The 24,895-nt window shown below is 44.9% G+C and overlaps 1 long non-coding RNA gene across 2 annotated transcripts in view; it reads right to left on the reverse strand.

The window, feature by feature from the left end:
* Positions 1 to 24,895, reverse strand: part of LOC109447284 (uncharacterized) — a 54,029-nt gene that overhangs the window by 28,179 nt on the left and 955 nt on the right. Inside the window, exons 2-3 of one of the 2 annotated variants that reach the window (XR_016018340.1) lie at positions 20,503 to 20,637; positions 19,392 to 19,548 (exon numbers count right to left, since the gene is read on the reverse strand). This is a non-coding gene — a long non-coding RNA (uncharacterized LOC109447284). Of the gene's footprint in view, positions 1 to 10,352; positions 19,549 to 20,502; positions 20,638 to 24,895 lie in introns of those variants that run through there. The other variant, XR_002137342.3, reaches the window with a different exon arrangement.

A 24,895-nucleotide genomic window follows, 5' to 3' on the forward strand; every position in this document is an offset into this window, starting at 1 on the left:
GGTCAAGGTCATCTCTCACCCCCAGGTTGGGGAGGACTTGGAGCCCTCGCCCTGAGGAGAGGGTACACGTTGTGAGGCCAATGCGCAGCCCTGGCAAATGACTGTGGTTTATGGGGAATTGCCTTCCATCCCTGATTTGATAGACCGCTTGACTGTTTACTTGGGAACATACCACCATGTAGTGGAACTGGAGGATGTTTGCTTCCTGTGTCTCGCCAGGCCGCCTGCGAGACTGGTGCAGGAAGACCCCTGGTTGGGGTACAGGCAGATGTTTGCTTCCTGTGTCTCCACCGGTCGCTGTTGAGAATATGTGAGAGCCCTGGCTGTGCCTGGGAAGTTTGGCTGTGCCCAGAAAGACTGGTGGTACCCTGAGAAAGCCTGGCTGTGCCCAGCATGTTGCATCCACCTCCAGGTTTCTAACACAGAGCCCCTCGCCGAAGATGCTTGTCGCATAGATTGTGAGGTGAGACCCTGTAGGGGAAGATTGTGGGGACAGTCCCAGAGAGTAGTTTCCAGGCTCTTGGCCTCATGTGGAAAGGTGCTGCCTCAGGTAGTAGATGGCCATCAGCTGTAACCAGTTAGCTATTGGCCACTGATATAACTGCCGTGTCTGAGCTAGCAAGGGCGGATTGCATTTGGCACGGCGGATTGCTGTTAGCAAGTGAGATTGGTTGATGGAGAAGTGGATGGCAGGTTGTGGATCGTGTGGCTCCTGCTTCCTGTGTCTGCAACCCAGCCACCAGCGAGAATCTAGTGGTATGACTCCCCTATCTATGGCTCCGTGGGTGTTCCTTTTTGGCCTCACCATGTCCTGCATCCTTATGCGGGGAGTGGGAGCTGAGACCCCGCATAGCACCCTGCATGACGGTGCCCAAGAGGCGATGCCCTGCTGCTCCCCACCTCACCCCATTGTGTCCATGGCCCTCTCTCTGTCTGCTTGTCTGATGCTTTCTGTCATATCTCAGTCCACAGTCCCTGCCCTTGTTAGCCTCTTCCTAACACTTCTCAACCTGTCCCTTTCTCTCCCAAGTACACTCAGCTGCTTTCCACATCACCAGGTATCTCCTGGCTCTGGGTACCTCCTGCTCCCACTAACTGCCCACTCAGTGTAATCCCACATCCCGTATGTACATCCCAGGTGTAATGCAGGGACTCAGCTCCTGTTCTGGCAGGTGAGCGCAGGATATGGTGAGGCCATAAAGGAACACCCACAGAGCCATAGATAGGAGAGTCATACCACTACATTCTTGATGGCAGCTGGTCGAGACACAAAAGCAAACATCTACCAGTACCCCAACAGGGGGTCTTCATGCACCTCAGTCTCACTGGCGGCTGGGTGAGACACGGAAGTAGGATCTACACGATCCACAATCCACCATCCACACTTGCTAACCCCACTTGCTAGCCACAATCCGCAGTCCACTTCCCTGCCAAACCACCCAACCCCCCAGCGTCACCACGGTAGTTATATTAGTGGCTAAAGCCTAACCGGTAACAGCCGATGGCCACCCAGCCACAGCTGATGGCCATCTAACAACCAAGCCAGCATCTTTCCACATGAGGCTGAGAGCCTGGAAACTGCTCTCTGGGACTCAGTCCCCACACCAGTATCCCGGAGTACTCTGTTTTCAGCTTCTCTGTGTTCTAAATCCTCCTCAACCCTAAGCCTGAAGGCCTGCCCCCGACTCTGCTTTATGACCACACCTGGTTCTTAAAGTGTTCAAACACTCAGCAGGTAGCCTGTGGATTGGACCTATCCCTGGGGTTATTCAGGACTTTGGACCATATTTAGATTGTCTCCATAGCTACAGCTTTCCCAGGGTGGTTTTAAGACCCATACATGACCCAAGGCTGGGGGTGGGTGGCAGGGACTAAATATGAACCCCTCTCTGGGCTCCATGTCCAGCTGCATCTCAGGGCCCTGGGGCTGGATCTCTGGAATCAGCTCATCCGCTCAGGTTCACAGACTCACAGAACAACCCTACATGAACCTCAAGACAGCTTGAAAATTGATCCAGGTTTATTTAATCTGCCTTTCCAGTTGTTTGAAAAGCCTAACATATAATTAGGGGAGGTCTTTGTGCCCCTCCAAAGCCTTTAGAAAACCCCACACAAGCCAGAAATCTGTTCACTGCTTAGCAGGGCCAACAGGTAAACCTGAGGGAAAAGTGGATAATTTTGTGTCCTCCCTTCCACGGCCTCCGCCGACTTTTCAAGCTGCTAAGGGAACCCTCAGGGGGCATGAGCTCCCACTTTCCTTTAACTTTGGCTCTGGGCAAATGGCAAGCCAAGTACCGATGACCTGGGAGCCTTTCGTCTGATTCTGCCCTAACAAATCCAGAGGCCCTGGCGCCTCCTTCCAGTTTTTCCCCAGGAAGGGCAGCCACCGATTCACAAGGAGTTGCTGGGTTCTTCTGAAGAAGGGGACAAAAACTTACAGCCAGCTGACCGGGGTCTGAGTCCCAGCTCTGCATCTGCTGCTTTTCTGAATTTGAGCAATTCATGCTTATCTTATCCATAGTGTGTATAATATTAAGGTCCATCATACATCTCATAGAGGTTTTCTGAGGACCATAGGTGATTTAAATAACTCTGCACACAATAAAGCATTAGATAAATGTTAATAAATAAAATATTAAAATTTGGGTGCATCATTAATACATCTAATTGCAATACCACTGTGGGGACAGAGCCAGGAGGGCAGTTTCCAGGCTCTCGGCCTCACATGGAAAGGTGCTGTCTCGGGTAGTAGATGACCATCAACTGTGATTGCATGGCCATCAGCTGTGGCTAGTTGGCCGTCAGCTGTAACCAGTGAGCCATTGTCCACTAATATAACTGCCGTGGCAACGCTAGCAGTAAATGGGGGCCTAGCAAGAAGATGGTGGCTGAGCTAGCAAGAGCGGATTGCAGTTAGCAAGTGAGGTTGGTTGGCAGGCAGAGAAGTGAATGGCGGGTTGCAGATCGTGTGGCTACTACTGCGTGTGTCTCGTCCGGCCGCCAGTGAGACTATAGTGGTATGACTCCCCTGCCTATGGCTCCGTGGGTGTTCCTTTTTGGCCTCACCATGTCCTGCGTTCTTATGTGGGGAGCGGGAGCTGGGACCCTGCAGGCCACCCTGCACGACAACCACCTATTCCATTAACACCTGCCATGATGACACATATCTCTTAACAGGGTCTCAGTTTCCCCATAGACTACCTTTTCTTAACCTCACAGAGTGGGACACTTGTTTACCTACTTCTTTTGCCTGTGCAAGACATGCATTTCTTCCTGAGGATTTTTTTTGTCCCTTCTGTCCCCTTCCTAAAATGTCCTCCACAGAGTCGCGCCTTGGACTGCAGGGCACAGTTCGGTAGCACCGAGTGCACCTCCCCCCACCCCACATCATCCTCCACCTGAGGCAGGTCCCTCCTCAACCAGCTGGCCCTCAGCTCAGTTCCAGCGTCGCCTGCAGCACACTGTCCCATGGCGCACAGGCGTTTCACCAACAAGGGTTCTGTGATCCAGTAGATTTGGGAAAAGCCGGGCAAAGTTAATATGGTTTTGGTTTGCTTTTTCAATGGTGAGACTTTTCAGACTTTAATATGCTAACGGACACCACCTATTTCCACGTGGGGTGGGGTGCAGTATGCCGTGTCCCAAACCTGCTTGGCTGTGGAACCCCTTTTCCCAGCACAGTGTCTCACTGGGTCCGTGTGCTGTGGAGTACCACCTCGGCCAGCGTGTGGGATCTGCACACTGACGTGTCCTCTGCAAAGCACCCCAGCCTGAGGACAGAGGTCAACCTGCCTGACACGTTTGTCATTGACAGCTCTTCCAGCTCCACGTCGGTGCTTCTCCCATCCGTCACAGTCACCATGCTTACCTTCCGCCAGATGGAATCCCATCATGCAGGGAGGTTTCCTCCCACACACTGACTTCCCGCAGCTGCTCTTAGAGTGCCATCCGCTCATAGGCCGAGGCAGAGTCCTTCACCTTCCTGCCTCCACTGTCACACACGTGCAATCACCAAGACCAGCCAGGAGAGGCCTCCTTGGCCAAACTCAGCAGAAATGCCAAGGATGGTGCGGTTGGGCCCAGGGACACAAGCAGGATCAAGTCCACCGGTCCCTCCAGCTCCACCTTCCCATCTGCCAGGGGGTCCAGGCATCGGGATTCCTCGGTGGCCCTGGAAGCTCCCCCAGAGAAGCCCCAGTCTTTAACAAACAAGGGATATTTATAGGCATTCCTCACGTTGTTATACTTTGCGGATGTTCTGTTTTCATCCACATTGAGGCAACACCCTCCACCAGCAAAAAGGTTACGACTCACTGAAGGCTCAGATGATGGTTAGCATTTTTTAGCAATAAAATATTTTTGAATTAAGGTATGTACCTGTTTTTTTTTGTTTGTTTTTTTGACATAATGCTATTGCACACTTAATAGACAACAGTATAGTGGAAACATAACTTTTCTATGTACTGAGAAACCAAAAATTGTGTGTGATTCTCTTTATTGCAGTGGTCTGGAACTGAACCTGCAATACCGCTGAGGTGTGCCTGTACCATCCCACCGCAGGCCAATCAAGAATGCACATGTCTCCTGGGTATAGAAAGGGAATTCCCCCTTGCTTTTCAACCCAGTTTGGGGATTTCAGGCTCACTTGGGGAACTGGTTTTTTCCTTCAATTTACTTCTTCACTTCAGCATAGCCGATCATGTGCTGGCTGGTGTGCCAGGCAATTTGGTAGATCCTGAAGGAGGCAAGGCTGCAAGGATAAAATGTCCCTGGGGAGCATGACTTGTACTTGGAGGACTTGGGGACACATGGCTTCTTTGTTTTGCCCTCTGTGACAGAGATTCTAGGAGCAGCCTTATTTGTTAGGGGAACCAAAGCCTGCTCTGGCAACCAGGGGTCATTGTCCCTGACCTGCTGTGACCCCATGCCCAAAGGGTTAAGTTTGCAGTGAGTAGTCTGACTGTCCTCTGCTGATAACCATGGCAGGGGGCAGAGAGAGTTTACTGTGAAGACCTTGTTACTGGCTTTGCATTTATAACGTAGTAGTATGCGTATTCTTTTCTTTATTCCCAAATTGAGTAGGCTTCACCCCGCAAATCTCGGATCTGCCCTTGGTGAGTGAGAGGCACATGCTTCTCCAGTTAGGTTTCATTCTGTGGAAACTTGCTGGACCAGAAATTGGTCCTGAACTTGATGTAGCAATGGCAGATGCGCCTAGGAGCAGCTCTCAGCCTCGGTGGTGAAGACCATTGCTTGGGAGGGCACTGGATTTCCTGAATCTGAATCATTGAGACAACCCCAGCACAGCCATGCACTGGGGGACAACTGAAAACCCTGCTGCTGATGCCCTTGATGACACCCTGAGTCTACCTGGCTGGCGGGCCACTCCAAGGAATAAGCCACTCTTTTCCTGCCTAAGGTCATTTTCAGGAAAACTCCAATAAGCATCATGAGTCTCCCAGACTTTTCAACTTGTCACTATCAGTGTTTATTTCCCCCAAAACTTGTTTTTTTCTTGACATCAGTGCAACTTAACATGGAGCTCCTACATCAAGCAAGAAAAGTGAAAGATGGAGACACAGGCAATGGCCAGTATTCCCAACGACAGGAGGTTCCAGTCAAGTGATCGTTGCATCTGACCAGCTTGGGTGTGTCCTTTGGCTCCAGCATTCATACCAGTTTCCTGGGACTCAGACCCTCTTTGTGTTCTGAAACTTCAAAGCAAATGCTTCCTGTCTCAGGAATGTCAGAACTCCCCTAGATTCCCTTTAAAGTTCTCAAGAATCCCATTCCCCACTTATTGCTTCTAAGATAAAACAGAGTTCTCCGTCCTTTTGCTATAAAGCATGTGGGACAAGAAAAATCCAGCTGAAAGCTTTAGGGCTGTAACTTATTTGTGCTTTTTCCCATCCCCTTAGGAACCATAATAAAAACTAGCACATGCTATTGCCTAACAGAACAGCCGATGAGCGGGAGTTGTACTCCCTGGTGAGGGACAGTGCAGGGGAGACAGACGTCTCACAGGGAAGGAGGGAGCCCCAATAAAAAGGCAAACTTTGGAAAAGAATCCCCAGAGCCAGGCCCAGTTGGTGGGAAACAGATGTGCCTGTGACCAAAGGAGATTTGTGAGCCTGGTCTCTCTCTCCCCCGCGCAGGACAGCCATCCCAAGCGCCAGGCTGGACATGTTCACGGAGAATCCAGTGTGAAGCCAGCAGCTTGGGCCTGCTGGGAGGGGAACTGCTCCTTCAGCTTTCAGTTACTGCTGGGCTTATGACGCTCCTAAAAATTCTTAATTTAAAAAAACAATCTAAACAGGGAGCACAGAAGGGGCCTCAGATCCAGAACTTTGAGGAAACAGTTGAGAAAAAGTGTCATAAAAATGTGTCCATCTCTGCTTTGGGGAAAACAGAATTGATAATTTTATCTTTTTGCCATTAAATCTTCTCCCTACAGAAAAATAAAAAGGTTTCATGTAGGACATCATTCCCCAGCAACCCGCCGCCTGTCGGCTCCTTCACTGAACAGAGGGTCACATTCAGGCCTCCCCCACCCACAGGCCACTACACGGTGTGGGCTTCTCTCCAAGTCACTCCTCAAGAGTCTGGGGCTGAGCGCTGCCCTCTCCCATGGAGCCCGAGGTCACCATGCATGCCAGCGAACCCTTGTCACTTCTTGCAGCTGTATCCACATTTAAAAGGCTTCACTCTGGTTCGTGTTGTCTTTCTGAATAGATTATATTTTGATAAGCATGGTGACACTCTCCTGATTTTTCTCCCAGTGTTATATTGCTGAGATGGAACCTGGGTCTCAATCCTGTCCCGAACCCATTAGACAATTTTTATGTTGATTCAGTTCATGTCTGACTCGGTAGGTAGGTTTGGTGGATCAAGGCCAGAGTAGTTTGTTTAACGCTCATGAGCAATCTCCATTAGAGACAGAGGCACTCTGAGCCCAGAGAGGGGCTGACTTCTAGGCTCTATCTGTCTACCTCCAAAGGCAAAGCTCTAACCACTGACCTATACTGCTGCTTTCTCAGCTATCACTTGACTTACAAGCACAGCAGAGGGAATAGAGTTATTTGGAGAGAATCATAAAATGTTAATGCTGGAAGAGACCACTGCACTTTCAGACTCGCGCCATCTTCATTACACAACTGGAAAGAATGAATGCCAGATTGGCTTGTTCAAGGTCAGCTAACTTATTAATTGAAGACAGAAGGATAATGTGGAAATCAGACTAGTTTGCCATTTTGTGATGTCTCTGGGCAGAGATTTTATGAGGAAGATATTGGAAAGCATGACTGAAATTTGGGACTGAGAATTGTACATGGATTGAGTTTTTCTACACTTCTCCTTTTCCCACATGGTGAAAATATTGCGAGTTGACTATGTATAAGCACCCTGTAAAAATATGGGATTCCTGCATGGCAGGCGAAATAAGTGGGAAGGCTGGTCCTCTTCATAGTCCGGTGGCTTTTCACATATTGTCTCTTGTGACCCTCCTTTACCTGCCCCACCAGTGACTACTGAGGCGACATAGTCCCATTTTAACTTGAGGCTCAGGCACTTATTCCTAATAACTGGCCTCCTAATTGACTTCTCGATTACCCTAGCACAGAGTAAGTGTGGCCAGAACTCAAAGGTGTGAGGTGTGACTAAGATAAGCCTGGACACTTCCTGTACTCCCTCTCTGCCACCCTCTGATGGGGACACACAGGTTCCCTCTTCTGTAATGTTGACACCACAGAACAGGCATGGTTGGAGTGAAAGAAGCGCTCTTCACGCTCAGAGGAGAAACACATCCAGTTTAAACGTAGGTTGAGTCACCTCTCAAATCTTGGACACAGTGTCTGAGGTAGAATCCAGCTTTTTCTCCTCCTTCAGCTGATCTCAGGCTGCTCATTCCTTCAGGTCAAGGTCAAGTTCTTCCTAGCCTTGCTCCTGGGCCCTTTGCTGATGAGCCAGTCACAGTGATGTGTCCCCCCACCCCCTGCCCCATCTCCTCCAACTGTCTGTCTCTCTGAACTGTTCTGGCATTCAGCCTGAGTTAGCTGAAAACTTTTAAATTTTATTTTGTTAGTTTCATTTTATTCTTTTCTTTTATTTTTGGCATTGACAATCATTACACTTCAATTTGGAGCTCCCTGATGAACAGAACCTGGCACATCTAGTACCTGGTGTGTCTTGTAACTGTAACAGCTGAGAAAGGTCCTTGTGGACGATCCAGCGGTGACAACAAAACAAATCAATCTATGCCGTAGTTTCTGTGTCTTGAAAGAGGAAACCAGTGACACAGGTTTCTAAAGAGTCTGTCTCTCACTAGAACATCAGTACTAAGCAAAAAAAGGCAAAAATAGCTTTTTATAGATGACATGGTGCTGCTTGGGGGCTGGCGAATGGGCGCTGGGCCAAGTGAGGAACAGGAAATGCTTTTTCTCTGTCTCCACTGCAGGTCATGAAATTGTTCTTGTTACTCTTGCCTTGGGGAAGAGGAGGGCGTTTATTGCCCAATCAGGTCGGAATCCTCTCCCACGGCCTCTGATTGAACTATGGGCAGGCCGGCAGGCTAAGAGGGGCCTAACACAGCAGTAATTTGGCCCTTCCTTAGCCAACTGCCCCAGGAGGAATCAGACCTGTTGCTCAGGCCTTTCAGGCAGGACTTTTGGCCCTTTAATCAACAGTGTGGTGAATCCTAATTCCACTGACATTTGTCAAGAAGACATTTCATAAAAAGTCCCCGTTGAGAAGGAATGCTGACTGGACTTGAACCACTTCTGGAAACACAGGTAGCTGCATAAAATCCCTGAATGTTCCTGTCCTATGACCCAAAAGGGTGCCATGGGCTGGGCTGGGCTGGGCATAGGAAACCAGGTGCTGAGGGAATGGCATGGGAAGTTCATGGGGTGCCCTCTGGTCTTGAATGGCATGTAAAAATGGGGCTCCTGTTTGGGAGTAAAGGAATTTGGTTGTTCTTAGTACAGCTGGATTAAATTATTTTGGCGTTTTGGTGTGCAATGAGCCCAGCATGATGTTAGGTGACACTTAACAACTGAAAAAATACTTATCACTGCCAGAATGATATTTAAGAGCCAGGGCTCCTTTGGGCATTCATGCAGAAGACACTGATATAACTAAACATGGTCAAAAAAGGCTGGTAGAATTTGCATTCTACAGGTTTAGTAAACTAAGTACAGGTGGTGTGTGTGTGTGTGTGTGTGTGTGTGTGTGTGTGTTTGTACATCCCAGGACCAGGGGATGGCATACGATAAAATAAATGTGAGAAGGTTTGGCCAGCTGGAGACAGAGGTGTGACTGTCCAAATGGGGTTAGAAAGGTGGAGTTTGTCAAGTTGTGGGGTGTTGAATGCCGAGCAAGGGAGTTTGGTTTTCTCCCCACAGCCAAGGGAAAACCACTGGAGGCTTTGGGACATGGAATGGAATAACAAGATGGGTGTTTTGGAGAGCTGACCTGGATGAAGGGGTCAGAGTCAGAAGGCAGAGGGTTAGAGGGCTGCCGCCATGATTCAGGCAAGACAGTGGGACGGCACTGCTGGCCGAGAGACTGCCCGGCAACGGACGGAGAAGGCAGGTATTTTGGAGGAAGAATCAGTGTTGAAATGGCCCTTCCTGCCTGATCCAGATGTTTGTTTCCCTTTCCAGTCAACTATACACACCAAGGAATGAATTATAAGAGTTTTGACAAACTGTTACTGTAGATTTGTTAGTCTTCCTTCTAATCCCTGTAGTTTCCCCATTGTCTGTCCTATAAAGTTCAAACTGTTCGGTTGGCCTTCAAAGCCGAGACCAGTGATTTCCACACTTTTTTTTTTTTTTTTGAAGCAGCAGGACTCTTTCTTCAAAGGTGATATCCCTCAGAAAACCAAGATGTAAAACAGACAAAAGCAGAGCAGCTCTGCTCAAATCTGCCCACAGGCTTAGCACATTCTGCCACTCCAGTCAGCAGGACCCAGTACGTTTTAGTTTCCAGTCCTTCTGCCACCGCACCCAATCCGTATCCCCACCTGCATAGTCTCTAACATCCCTCCAAGAAAACCCCAGGGCCTCGAGGGGCGCAGTTGGATCCCATTTTTCTACCAGGCCAGTTACAATCTGCCTTTTCTCCTGCTGTTTTTCACACTCACCAGAGTTCTTTACCTTCTGCCCTAAACGAACTTTGAACCTTGGCAACCTGCTGCTCTTGTCCCCATCCTGACATGGTGTCCTCATAGCACCTCACACATTTCCAAACCTCACCAGGCCCAGCTCATGCCATCACCTCTGCCATCATCATCACTACCATTGTCACCATTATCATGACCATCATAGTCATTATCACCGTCACCATCAATATCATCACCGTCCGCCAAGAAGTTTATTACACACTTACTATATCCATTGTATACAGATTATATCATTTAATCCTCACATCACCCCAGGTAGGTATTATGATTTCCCTCACCTTACAGAACACAACTAAAGCACAGAGAGGTTAACTAACATGTTTAAGGTCAACCAGCCATGAAGCAGCTGTGCCAAGATTAAAACCTGGACAGTCTAACACAAGAGCCCCCACAATCAATGGGTACCCTACACAGCTTCCCCAAATATATGCATGTATATTGGTTGATAGAGTAATTAGGTTGAGGACTGAAGGAATACAAATAATGAAAGAGAAAATTCATTCAATCATTCAGCAAATATGTACTGAGCTCCTACTATGTGCCACGCACTATGCCAGGCTGCAGGGAGATGCTGATGAAAAAGATAGACACGGTCTCTGTTCTCCTTGGTGCTTAAAGTTGGGGGAAAGCAATCAAAGATGACCCTGAGCTTTCCAGTGAGAGTGATTCAGAGGTGGAAAGATAGTGCCACTGAGAGGGAATTCAGGAGGAGTGAGCTTAGAGGCAAAAAGATGACGTTGGCAGGTGGTCTGCTGAGCTTCAGGTGCCAGGGTAAAGCAAATTCACCAATAAAATTGTTCAGGAGGTTGTGGAGATACTGGCTGGGAGCTCAGAGGGACTGACGTGGGAGATGTGAACCTAGGAATTACATAAATAATGTTGACAGCTGAAGATAGGAGACTAAGCCAAGATTGATATAGAGAAAATTAAGTCTAGAGACAGGAGCCAAGCCTTGGAGCATGTTCCAGAGAGGATGGACCCTCTCAAGAGAAGAAATGGTCACAAGCTGTCAAAGAAGCCAGGGACTGAGGTGGCCTGAAGGAGAGGGAGAGGTGGTCAACAGCGTGAAAGGTCTCAGGGAGAGCCACAAAAAAGAACACAAATCCTTTCCAATTGACCTAAGGGAAGTTTTTGCTGATTTCTAAGAGCACATTTTCAATAAAGCAGTGAGGATATGGGGGACTTGGGGGAAAATGGGTAGTAAAGAAAGGGCAATAGCCATTTCTTAAACACACCTCACACTGAGAAGTTGGCATGAAAAGAGAACAGTAATGGTCAGTTAATGGAATAAAATGCTGAACAAAATCAGTTTTACTAATTTTGTGACCTGACCCAAATTTGAATATGTTTAAATGTGACAGTCATTGAATTTAAATAGAAACGTGCAAACTCATGCTAACTAAAATGGGACCCCCAGAGTTGACTTACCCAAATCTCCTGGGCTCCTACCCAAGTGAATGGTGGTCTCTGCTCTCTAGTTTCTGTTTGGGATCATGACTGAGTTTTGTTCAGCAGATTCTCTCTTCTTTTTGTAACAAAAAATTTTTTAAATAAAAGAAACAATCTAGCTAATCCCCCAAATGTGTTATTCCTTGGGGAAACATTTACATTCTCATGACCTCAAATGCTAAGCCAATAAAAGCAGCATCAAAAACCATTATTCACTGTTATCAGCAAAAATGCAGAAGGGAATGGAAGGCTCAAAGAATTTCAGCATTTTGGGGGTAGGAAAAATGACTTTTTTGCCTTTGCATTTTTATCTTTTCTGCCACCATAATTTAGATAGATAGAGAACAGGCCCAGGGATAGACTGGTACCCATAAGGCTAAATAGCTCATTTCCCAGAGGATTTGGGGAACATACCATCAGGACATCTTTGCAAAAGCATGGCAGGCTCACACCTGGGCCAGGGCAGAGCAGAGGAGTGAGTTGTTCTTGTGGAAAGAAATTACTAAATTTAACACCAGAACACATTAATTTGGGAATCATAGAAATACAATCTTCCTAGAATACTCATCACACACTGATCTCTGTTCCGATTCAGGACCAGAAACTAAAGCAGAGAGCAAATAAGAAACAGTGGAATAGTGACAACCTCAGGGTCACAGCCACTCTGAGGAGAGGCTGAGGCAACTGAGGTCATTTTGACTTGAAAAAGGGGAAATAGAGAAAAGATATGGATCACATGAGTAACTGCTCGCTCTTTCTGTTAAGAAAAAAACAGGAAACAATGGTTTAAACTCCCATAAGAAGGCTTTAGTTGGAGATTAGGAAAGAATTTCTAACCATTTGGTTTATAAACATTAAATGTGTTGCTAAGGGTCATTAAGATTACTCAGGTTCAAATCTTACATCCTGCTGTGTGCCCTTGAGCACATTACTTAACCTCTCTGTGCCTCAATTCCCTCCAAAGTGGGGATTTAGCAGTACCTAACTGTTGTAAGGATTTCACAAGTTAAAGCATTTAGCAGAGGAGCAGACACATCGTGAGTGGTAGTTAGCATCGTCTCCATCATGACTGTTCTTTCTCATCATTGTTATACCTGGGCGAACTCTCACCTCAATCCACAAGGTCAGGTGTGAAGGAAATGTAACATTTTTTTTTTTCTAAACTGAATTTAATATCTATCGGCCCCCATTTGGAGGAAAATGCATCTCTGGCAATTCGGGGTCATCTCTTTTCTTTTTCTTTTTTTTTTTTTTTTTAATTAAATTTATTGGGGTGACAATTGTTAGTAAAATTACATAGATTTCAGGTGTACAATTCTGTATTACATCATCTATAAATCCCATTGTATGTTCATCACCCAGAGTCAGTTCTTCCTTTTCTTTGTGGGGGGAGGGTTGATTTCCGCATTGCCAAGGTGCTTGGAAGGGCACTTTGCTCACCATCGTACCACCAATGCTGCACAGCCAAGCTGTTTGGAATGGGAAGGAACTGGTGCAGTCTGGTCCTGGGGTCATCATCAGTCCACACTGGCAATTTCAGAGATCTGGGTGTAGCCTCAGGCCTCGGTCCATGCAGGTGGCTGCCACTCTTGACTCCATAGGCCCAGCTCTCTTTCAGCTACTTTCACGGCTTGCTTGGGGACAGGTGGGAATCCTGGGAGGCTGCCTAGAACCTCATATGGCTCGAGACTCCAAGTAGCCCTACCTGTTTGGGGATCTTGTCAACTCCCCAGAGCTGGGTCTGGGAGAAATGAGACCCAGGATCCCTTTACTGAATGACTCCCCAAGACATTTTATTGCCCTTCCATAGGCCTTGGTCCAGAGAGGGCGGGGCGTGGGACCTATTCTACTTGAGACCCAAACCTTACCCTCTTCTGAGTAGCTCTCCTCTGTGGATGACAAGGATAGATGAGGGACTAAAGCTTTAGCTAGTTCACATGACCCCACAAGGCCCTGAAGACATTGGTCTCTCACTTTACCCTCAAGAGAAGGCACCTGATGTGGTCTTCTTGTTACTTCTCTGAAATAACTTCCTGCTGCCTACACAGAAGGACTGCAAGAGCCTTCTACTCTTTACTATCACAAGAAGGAATCTCACGGAGTTTACCACAGGCAAACAAGCTAATGCATTATACTTCCATGAAGTAAAATGGCTCAGGTATCTTCTGGCCAGAAACATTGCTTAATTTCATTCTATTTATATACCTAAATAACTTACAGAAAATACATGCTAGACAAAAATAAAGTGTAAGACTGGAGCAAAAAGAAAATGAGATGAACTGAGACGTATTCACCCCATGTGCCAAGGAATGCCAACATGCTTCAGGACAGCCACAAAGAGGACGCACCTTCCCAGCAGCCAGGAGATGGGAGTCTCCCCGATACTGAAATTCCACCCATGGGTCCTCAGGAGGCAGACACTGTGTAATATAGTGAATTAAGCCTCGGTGATATCTGTATAGGAAATAATACAGTGAGCTGCCCAAGGCTACTTCTTACAATACCCTGGCTTCGGACCCAGAGCATCCTCACAAAGGGAATGTCAGTAAAAATAATTCCACTGAGGCAAGTACTGTGCAACCCACACACATCTTTCTGTTATTTCGATAAATAATAAACAAGCTAAATAAGCCAAAATAAGGTTCATTAGTTTTCAGAGAGGTGAACAAACTACATATTATTCAGACAGTCCTTCCCATATTGTTCCTGTCAAGTATTTACCAACAGTAGGCTCAGGTTAGCATGGCCAACTGTCCTATTTGCCCAGGACTGAGGGCTTTCAGTGATAAAACAAAGACAGTCTCAGGCAAACTGGGACAGTTGGACACCCTGTTTCAGAATGATACTTCCTGCCTCAGTCTTGGATCATAGCTCATCTGTGTTGCTGGTTAAATGCAAAACTTTAAAAATCAGATGATCTAATTTGGGTTAACGCCTTCTGAGAACTGAGGAGCCGACAGGAAGTAGAGCAGCCAGAACTCCACCAGGAAGGCGGCCCGGGTAGGGCCTAAATTCTCCTCCAGAAGTGTCTTTTCTCCTGTAATGGACAGGTCAAGGCCCCACAATATACCCAGCTTCCTGTTTTGTCCATTCTATGTGCTCAATAAATTCTGGGATCAAGTTGAATTGGGGTGACTCGGGGCAACGTTCCTCAGCCTCTTCCAGCTCCTTTTGTTCATCTTCCCTTAGGCACTTCTTTGGGGTGCACTTCTCCTTTATTAATCTATTTTTTATTCTACTCTCCATTCAGGGGTGAGCTCTGTGTCCTCGCCCTAGGGCCCCTGGAGATGCAAAGGCAGAGTTCTCTTCTGTGGGTGCCCAATGCTTGTCTCCTGGCCACGTGAATAATGACCGAACAGCCTCCCCTGGCTCCTGTTCTGAGAAATCTCCTCAGTGGGTTTTCCCTGCTCTGAAAGCAGGCTGTGATAGTGCCGGGGCTGTGTCCTGGTGAAATTCTCTTCTATTCCTGCTTCTCAGGGACCCCAAAGATCCAGGGTGCTGGGTTATGACCCTGGGGTGTTAGGATAAAACAGGATTTGTGGTCTAGTTGACCAGACCAATAGACAAATAAGTACGTGAATCTTCTTGACTTTCTTCTGAAGACTTTGGAAATGATTTTCAATGAAAACAAAATAAAACAATAACCATAACAATAAAAATAAGAAACAAAACAAAAACACTACTAGAATTCAGTTTCTCCTGCTTAAGCCAAAATAATTTAGTTCTCAGAAAATTATCTCCCATTCCCTGGCTCTCATCCTCCTCTTTCTGGAAAAGAGAGACAAATAATCAAAGAAGTAGGTTCTCTAACTCCTGATTTATTTATCCTGTACTTACAGGTGGGTCACTCATCTTTTCGGTACTCGAGTTGTTTCATCAGTAAATAAAAATAATCATACGATAGGAACGATTTGAATACTGTTAGTTATGTGCCAGGCATTGTTCCAAGCACTTTGTTTATAATAGCTTGTGTGATCTTCCCAATAATCTTGTGAGGGGCATGCTCTCCATTTTACAGATGAGAAAACTAGGACTCAGAGAATTTAAATAATTTAACAGCTGCTAAATGAGAGACTGGAATTCAACCCTCACTGGCTTCAGAATGTGTGAACTTACCATTACTCAATGTTGAATGAATAATGGATGGATGAATAGTGGATGGATGGATGGATGGATGGATGGATGGATGGATGGTGGATGGATGGTGGATGGATGGTGGATGGATGGTGGATGGATGGATGGTAGATGGATGAGTGGGTGGTGGATGGTCAGATAAAGGCACTGGGCCCAGCTCAGACACCTCTATCAGATATACATTGCATCACTATTTAAAATTCATGCTCTTAACACCAATTGTAGCTCCCCATATTCTTCTGTTTCAAAATGAAGTGGAGGATTGTCCATTAGGAGGACAACAGACTCTGAGCTGAGGAAGAACTTGGCCTCTGTGTATTACACCTTCCTTGGAAAAGGAACATCCCCCGCCAGGAATCATTTAAGTCTCCGTGGAATGGAAGCAAAGACCTTATGTTTCTCCAAAATGAATTAATCTCAAGAGAGTTCCTTGAAAATCTTGGATATAAATTGCTCCTTTAGAGCCAAGACTAACACATATCTTACATTAAAAGTGAAAAGAATATTCCTAGTTACACCCCAAAGAAATAGATTATTGCATCCAGTCAACAAGAGTTTATCTTAAACCTCCAAAGAATTATATGCACCTCCTTAAATTTTACTCTTTAATTAGGAGACCAGTTTGAGGTTGGCCAGATCTCTGGCTTTGGCCTAGCAGTCACCAAACCTCAACGATAGGCCTGTTTTCAATCTTGGTGATATCAATCTCTTGACAACCAAACATTTCTTTAATAAAAGCATTTTGTGTGCCTTTCTTTGATCAGACTCCTTAAGATTACTTAGATAAGGGGAAAAGAAAATTCTATGGATCTAGAAAATCAAGTATGATTGAGTGCTTACTCTACTGCAGAATAGCTCACATGCCACAGGACACCATTATCTTTTAAAAACTTACCCTTGGTGAGATTTTCAAAGATGTGTAGATTTGCCTTTTTCTGGCTTTGTTTAGGAGGTGATAATTAAGTTTTATTTTCTTTTTAATTGTTCAATGGGTGGCTAGAATTAACATCATTAATATTTTCCAGTGGTCTGGAATTCAAAGGTGCCCACGTGAATTGAATTCTTATACCTCCACTGTAGTTAGCTCATGTTCTGAAGAATTCTGCATAGTGAACAGCACTGGGCATAAAACTGATATATTATCTGGGTTCTATTACTCAGAGCCACAGAAACTTGTGCAAGCCACTATAGCCTTCTCAGCTTCAGTTTCTCAACCTCATTTTGCTACCTGACCTGCAGAATGGAGCTAAAGCTGTCCGCCATCCTATCTAAGTATTGTAAAGAACGCATGATCATCAAAACTAGTGACAAAGTGTAGCAGTGAACACAGGCAAGTACCAAGGAAGAAGAGTTATTCTATTAAACAGCACAAAGCATGAGTAAGTAACCTTTGCATCATTATAGTCACATGGCTTTGAACCTGCAAGTTGGGTTATAAATGATCTTCATGTACTTAACAAATTCCTCTGAAAATACCAGTGAGGCAAACAACAAAACAATTTACCATGATGTAAAGGTTATACTAAAAATGAGTTTCTCTTTCTGGTACTGGTAGAGCCTAAATGCCCTACACTGAGGTTTTGGGGGTTTTATCGCTAAAACCTGCCATAAAAAACCAAGCCCTTACTCATGGAGTAATCAGGAGTAGGTTGGGCATCACAGTATTATGAGGGGACATGGGTGTTGTTAGGGGACCATTGGTAGCCTTTTCTCAATTTCACTTCTTTACAAAAGATTTAAAAAAAGGAATTAATGAGGGTGGAAGAACTCAGGATTCTGGGTAGTTGTTATTTCCAACAGAGTGTAGAACGTCAAAGAATCCATAAACATCAACTCCACCCATCTCCTTCCTCCCTGTAAATAAAATTTCCCCCAGAGATGGCTGCCTAATCTGCCCGGAGCAAGTATGCTCTTAGAGCCATTCAGTTTGCTTCCCTGGTCCTGTACCAGACCCTGCAGCCTGGCCTTCTAAAGATGATTTTGAGTGTCTTAAGCACTATTCAGGAGTTCAAATACTCTGATCTCAGCGATCTCTTCAACTCTATAGACTCTCTGTCCACGTCCTAATGGCCAAAGGAGATGCCCCAGCTTCTCCTTCACAGTTTCTTGTCACTTGAGTGTGTGTTTATGAATAGCCCTTCCCAGGGAGCCTTGAATTGGTCCAGCTTATTAATTGCCAGTTTCTCTTTCTCCAGCTTAGAGAGTGAAGGGTTTAGGAATCATAACACATGAGAGAAGGATGAAGGAGGAAGGAAAGGAAGTCTTAGTGGGGACAAGATCACGGACACTAGGCACTTCAGGGCATTCCCATGAAATGGGAATTAGATTTATCTGTCATAACATCAGGAACAGAGCCGGGACTAATGAGCGGAAGTTATGTGGCAGCAGATTTCTGACTCAGTATTATGGAAAACAGCCTTGAGCACCCAGAATAGGCTGCTTTATGAGACAGAGTTCCCCAACACTAACAGTATGCAAGTGGAGATGCTCTGACCACTTATTAAGAGGGGATCTTGCACTGAACAGAAAGGTGGTTTAAGGGCTGAACTCAAAGACCTCCTCGGCCTTTTCAAATGGAGATACCAAGATTCTAAGTTCATTAGTGAGTTTTCTCAGACCTGGAAATTCCCCCATCGTTTCTCAGGCCCCAGCTCCCCTTCACTCTCTGCAGAAAGCCTGGAGTAAGAACATTTCACATTCCTCAGATGTCATTGCCCCCACCCAGCTGAAAAGGTGAGTATGATAGACTTCCACCTGAGGGATGAGGCTTTTGTTGCTGTCCCTCTGGGCAGAAGTAGGAAACCAGCAAACTTTGATTTTAGCATTCTTTCATTTTCTCAGAAGCCCACCTCCCTTACACAATCTTTTTTCTTCTCTTAGATCAAAATGGTTTGTTGAGTTCATCACATCTTTCCTGAAAGTATTTAGAGACTAACACAGGGCCTAGGACATAGTAGGTGGTCAATAAATCTCTTTTGAAAGAACGGATGAATACATTTTAATAGCAAGAGAAAAGAGTGTACACTGCTTGACCCAAACGTCAAATATCTTAGTCATTCCAGGCCCATCTGTAAAATAGGAATGAATATGCTAATGAGCCTTGCTTTTGGGTTGTTCTGAAAATTAGAGGATATAATGAAGATAATATGCTTAGCAGAGTGTCTGACACATAACGCAGGTATAATAAATGCTAGCTCTCTTCATTACTATTATAATTGTTATTACTATTATTTTAAACAATATGATTGGGGGACAAAGAGATACTTAATATTAGAACAGAACTTCTTTCCTATTACCCTTTATGTCACATCATGTCACATCATATCGCACCATTGGAAACTGGCAAACTATTTCATGCTGATTTTAAGGAAGAAAGACCAGGGCATCAGTTAGCAAAGGGATGCTTTGCCTTAATTCAGAGGGTTGGATTCCTCAGAGCACCGGGACTGATTCTCATTGCCTTGGTTATTATAGAGGCCTCTGTGAGATTGCAGCTGTAGGATCACAGAAGGAAATGAGTTTTGGGTTTCAAGGGGGACCAGGGGTAGTCTAAGACCATATAGTGAATACCTGCTGAAAAATGTCCTAAGAGAATGAGTCTGTGATTTAGTTTTCCAAACGTACTTACTGGCAGATGAGAGAATTTGTGAAAATCAAAACATATATTCTTAAAATCTTATCAATTGTAGCTGTGGTCCCTGCCAGTCACTCCCAGTGGGGCTGGGCCTACTGCTGGGGTGTCTCCCTTCTAGGCAAAGCTTCTGTGGGTGCCGCGTCTGTTAGTCCTGAAAGAGAAGGAAGATGGAAGGCAAGAGATCTTCACCATGAGAGACCTCTTGCATTTACTCTGTAGTCATATCTTTCCTTTGTTCTAACATTCTAGCAAAGGGAGTTTCCTGTTTGTAAACAGTAAAACTAAAGAACTCTGCTAGGTGGGTGGTTTGGGAGGCAGGAAGTGATTAAAGACTTGGTACAGAGTCAGACGATTTATTGTCATTTTATTTAAAAATACAAAGAGATTCTATTATTTGCCAGTAGCCACAAAGGTTTCATTCGCTAAGTGATGTGGCAGCCTATAATACAGGTCCCTAATTACCCATGAACCTATGTGCCCTGGTGAATCAGCCTCATAAATTAGTTAGTCACAGTCATGAATATAAGCATAGATAAAAGCACTTGATAGAAGCTTCAGGGCAACCTGGACTTATTAGCAAGTTGTAAATCAAGCCCATTCTAAATAGGAAGGTAAGGATAGGCTTTTCAAGCTCCTTTCCAGCATAACTGATTCCCCATCCTGCTGTGACACAACCCACATCTGGTAACTAACTGCAACCACCAAGTACAGTTTGCCTTCCTTTCCTTGTGAATTCAAGATGGTGTGTAGATGGCAATTCTCAAAAGAGACTTCTGGAAAGGTAAACCGTGTTCTCATTCTTCAAACAGAGGCAATTGAAGCATGAATATAAGTAATTTACTTATTTTTAGACTGTCATGTAATTAAAACCACATCTCAGAGCAGATCCTGTATAGTCACCTTTTATTAAGTGTAGGTGGCTGTAGCATTATTGTTCTAGAAAACAAAAGTTGTTTTCTTTTTTACCTGAATTTCCCAGAGAGTGCGTCTCAGGAGTCGTTGCTGTTTAAATGTTCCCCATTTGATGTGAATGAAGTGTTTAATGTAAATTCTATGATGAGGTAGTTAATTGTGATTTGCAATAAACCCTTTGTCTCTGACTCACCCGAGATGACTGCCATCTGACATCCTGTTTCCTTCTTCTAGACATTGGCCCGGGTGCCGTCATTGTGAAAATAGGGCATCACAGGTATATATATATATGAGTTCAGTGACTGTCATCAGATAGTCAGGTAGGCCACTGTCATACAAACAGAAAATTACGATGGTTATATTATTTAATTAAATGTCATATGATGGGACACTTAAAGTGACTCTAAGATTAAACTCTCATTTGGGGTTTGTTTGATGGCTACCGGCCACTACCACCAATTTGGAGATATTACAACAAAACTCTGCTGCTGACAAAACAATTAATCATTAATGATGAAAAATTTTCGACTGGGACCAGAAGAACATCTGGAGGCCATTAAAACTGGAAAGTTTCCCCTCTGAATCCTGATTGCTAAAGTTAGAACCGACTACCCAGAAACCGTGGCCCTCGTGCTAACTCAATGTTTGCGTTTCACTAAAAATGATTACAAGGATTTATATCTTTCTCTGCGTGGCCCAGTGCCCATACCTACAGCCTCTAACCTTGCTGGGCATGTCCTGGTGTGCAGCACTATTTCTCTCCTGTTGGGTGTGGAAGGAGGAGCTTCCTGGAGAATAATTCCATATTCCTTTTTCACATCTAAAGGCTCATTAGCAATCTAAAGGCCACGCCATCCTGAGATAAATGAGGGGGAAAAATAGGATGCAAGACCCAACAATGAAAATATTAAAATATAAAAAATTACTATGCTGGGGTTTGCTTCTAAATATCGGATACTGTCATGCATCACATAATGGTGTTTCAGTCGATGACGGGCCACATCTAGGACGGTGGTCCCATAAAATCGTAATGGAGCTGAAAGATTCCCATCACCTGTGACGTTGTATAGTGTAACATCTTAGCACCATGCATTACTCCCGTCTTTGCGGTGATGCTGGTGGAAACAAACCTATTGTGCTGTCGGTCATATAAAAGGATAGCACGGACAATTATGTACATAATATGTTGATAAGAATAATACATGACTATGTTACTGGCTTATATCCTCACTATACTACTCTGTTATCTTTGTTTTAGAGTGGACTCTTTCTACTTATTAAAAAGTTTGCTATAAAACTGTATGGCGTATTACGCTGGCAGCAGCCTCGTAGATCTCATGTTTACCACGTCTCTGGATTGCATCCTTTTCCCATGTCGTTGATTTTATAAATGTTGTTTTGTGAAGTTAGTGTAGCCTAGGTGTAGTGTTTATGAAGGCTACAATAGTGTACAGTCATGTCTGAGGCCTTCACACTCACTCACTGACTCACCCAGAGCAACTTCCAGCCCTGAAAGCTCCATTTGTGGTGTCTTGTGCAGGTGTACCATTTTTTATCTTTTATTCCATACTTTCACTGTACCTTTTCTATGTTTAGATATGTTTAGATACACAAATACTTACACTTGTTGAAATTGCCTACAGTATTCAGTGCAGTAACATGCTGTACAGGCTTGTAATGTAGGAGCAGGAGGCTGTACCATACAGCCTAGGTGTGCAGTAGGCTGTACCATCGAGGTGTGTGTTCGTGCACTCTGTGATGTTTGCACGACGGCAAAGTCACCTAACAACGCATTTCTCAGAACATATCCCCGTCATTAAGTGGTACATGACTGTAAATCTATATGTAATAAAAGTGGCGAGTTAAAGGTTATATAATTTCAACTGTGTATTAGTTTGCAGTTTGGTAAGTGAGAAGCTCCACACAGGAATCACTGAGTTAAAATTAAGGTGTCAGCAGAGCTTCATTCCTTTCTTGAGGCACTAGGAGAAAGTCCATTACCTTGTTTTCCCACTTTCTAGAGGCTGCTCACATTCCCTGGTTTGTGGCCTCTTCCTCCATCTTCAATGCCAGCAAAGTTACACCTCTCTGACCCTTCTTCCACCACTGCATATGCCTTAACCACTGCAGGAAAAGGCTCTCTGATTTTAAAGACTCACCTGATTAATTTGGGCCCACCCAAATAATCCAGGATAATCTGCCCAGTTTAAAAATCCTTAATCACATCTGCAAAGTTCCTTTTCCATAAAAGGTAACATATTCACAGATTCCTGGGATTAGGGTGTAGACATCTTTGGGGGCCTTTATTTTGCCTGTCAGAAGCTATTTCCAGACTCCCAAGTAGAAAAGATATTTGAAAACAAGAATTCGTCAATCACTTTCCCTTTTGTCATTCTGTTTAGAACTGAATTTTGCCCTAAGAAATAGGACAGAAGTTTTCAATGCCTAAAGTCTTAGACATGGAACATTTCACAAGTTTCACTATTCCACAATGAATCTTGGCTAAACATTTTCCAAAATTTTCAGAGATTATTTCAATTTTACGGGTAAATATAAAATCTATCCAGTTTTACTATTATATATTTCCTGAGACCAATATAATGGTTTTTATGTACCAATCATAGTTCTTTTCAAATGATCAAATGTACCTTGAAAGTATTTTTTTAACAACTATAAGGCCAGCTGAGTTGGAGTCTGGACCACTGGTACGAATGGGCTGAGCAATGTCAGTCAATGTCCAGAAATGGCTGATGGGTCATATTCTGTCTTTAAGACGGTGGTTCTTATTGGCAAGAACATCCTTTTTGGGGCCCTGACCCATGTTCTCTCATCAAGCAAATGACTCATTCCAGAGGCACACACCGTCCCTAAGCCTGCAGCCTGCCACATGTCAGCCCTGGCCACAGAATGACCAAACAAAGGTAAAGGCACTGCCTATAGTCCAGACCTATGCTAAGAGTCTTACATGCACTATGTCACTTAACAAAATCCTACAATATGGGCTGTAGCAATCACTCCATTTTACAGACAATGGAAGCAAGACTTAAAGTGATATGAGTAACCTCCCAGAGCTGGTGAGTCATTGGGCTGGGCAAAGTCAGGACTAGGGAGGCAAGTGAGGAGTTGAAGGTGGGTACAAAGTGGAAAAGGGAGCCCCAAAACTCAGCAATTAGGGCAAGGAATATGATAATGCAGTATTTTAGAAAATCAAAATTGACGAAAAAATCCATAATGAACAAAATACCAAATTCTGAATAAAGACAGGATCTGACCTTGTACTTATAGGACTTAGCCTTACTCACCTGACCCTGATCCCAGCCCTGTCAAATCCTGTCCCTGCCCTGGCTGAGATTTGAACCCAAGACTGGCTGAAACCACAACCTATGCTCTCCCTCACTTATCTGAGTCCTTTGCTAGCAGGGAACTAGGCTGTACCTATATTGTTTGTCAACAGTGGTGACAAGTGACCCTTGGGAAAGTCATACCCAGGTTGTACTGAGAGGGACATCTGTGATGGCAAGAAATCATGTGAAGTGGCTCCTGGTCCTTACTGTCAGCCAAGGAAATGCTTGATAGAATAAGTCCTAGTTTAGGGAGAGGGCATGTCTCTGAGAAAATCAGCATTAATCAGCCTATGGGCAGATCGACTTTGGTGAAAGTGCCATGGCTCAGTTCAGATGGACAGAGAGTCCCCCCTGGCAATCGGCTATTCCCAAGTGATGGTGACCTCCTCCTTCCCTGCCTAGCCCACTCCCTGCAAGTGCCACTGTGGACTGGGGACCTCTGCTTCTCCCAGAATAGAAATTCCTTTGCCCAAGTCAATTGGAAGGCGATCCTTCTTGCCTCCTGCAATGCAAGCATCTGCTGAGCAGCTGTCAAACAATGCCCACCACTCCCTCCAGCCCAAAGCCAGCGGCAGCCTCGTCAGTACAGGACAAGGAAGCAGCTTCTGCAGCTGTGAATGGGATGCTTGAACTAAATTCTAGCAATGAGGGTACAGTGAACACACTCTGTGGAACTGTCATTTTCCCTGCCTCTTCTTCCTTTCCCAGCCACATCTGAACTTGACATCATAGTATTTCTTATAGCATCTCCTTGTATACCTCAGTTAAAACTTTAGGCTCTAATTCCAGCATCCAAGCATTTAAAACATGTTCCTTTCCTGAAATGCCATCATGAAATCAAGCAGGATGCTTTGCGTTGACATGAAGCAGCCCTCTTCCTGGAATCTGTAGAGACAGCGGCTCACCCTTCGCGCTCTCTCCCTCTCTAGCTACATGTTCTACTTCACTCTCACTGCACTGCCACTTTCTCTGCCGAACGCTTTGTTAAAAGCATAGCGCAGCTATTTAAAACAATCCCTTTTCTTTCTTCTTAAAGGTACAAACACGAGTTTCTCTGTATTTTCTTATCCTAGGAATATTAACAAATGTATTTTTCATTTATTCATTAACAAATACATGCTGTTTACCAAGAGTCAAGTTCAATGCCATCTTGTAGGTTTTCCGTACAGCAGCTCCTCCTCTGGGAGAGTCTAGCTGATGCTCTCTCAAAAAATCACCTGACCTTAGCTATTGACAATAGTC

The sequence above is a fragment of the Rhinolophus sinicus genome, chromosome 1 (assembly GCF_057876585.1).
Source record: "Rhinolophus sinicus isolate RSI-liver-muscle chromosome 1, RSI-T2T, whole genome shotgun sequence".
NCBI classification, from domain to species: Eukaryota; Metazoa; Chordata; class Mammalia; order Chiroptera; family Rhinolophidae; genus Rhinolophus; species Rhinolophus sinicus.